The sequence below is a fragment of the Chrysochloris asiatica genome, unplaced genomic scaffold (assembly GCF_000296735.1).
Source record: "Chrysochloris asiatica unplaced genomic scaffold, ChrAsi1.0 scaffold00090, whole genome shotgun sequence".
NCBI lineage: Eukaryota > Metazoa > Chordata > Mammalia > Afrosoricida > Chrysochloridae > Chrysochloris > Chrysochloris asiatica.
The window spans coordinates 5,469,154-5,469,455 of NW_006408608.1; positions in this window are offsets into that span (position 1 = coordinate 5,469,154).

Consider the following 302-nt stretch of genomic DNA (forward strand, 5'->3'; position numbering starts at 1 on the left):
AAGTCGGTTCCGACCCATAGTGACCCTGTATAGGGTTTCTGAGGAGCAGCTGGTGAGCTTGAACCACCAACCTTGCAGTTTAAATGACTTTGCAGTCTGACGCATTAGCCCACAGCGCCACACTTACTTGACTATAAGTTGGGCTATGAGGGTGAGTTCCTTTCCAGACCTGAAGGGTGGTGGAGTGCCACAGTCTCAAGTTCCTCCAGTCTCTCTGACCAGTAAACCCTTTTGTTTGTTTGTTTAAATAATTTAGAGTTTTGGCCCACATTTTCTCCCATGCTATCCGGAACCTTTGAATG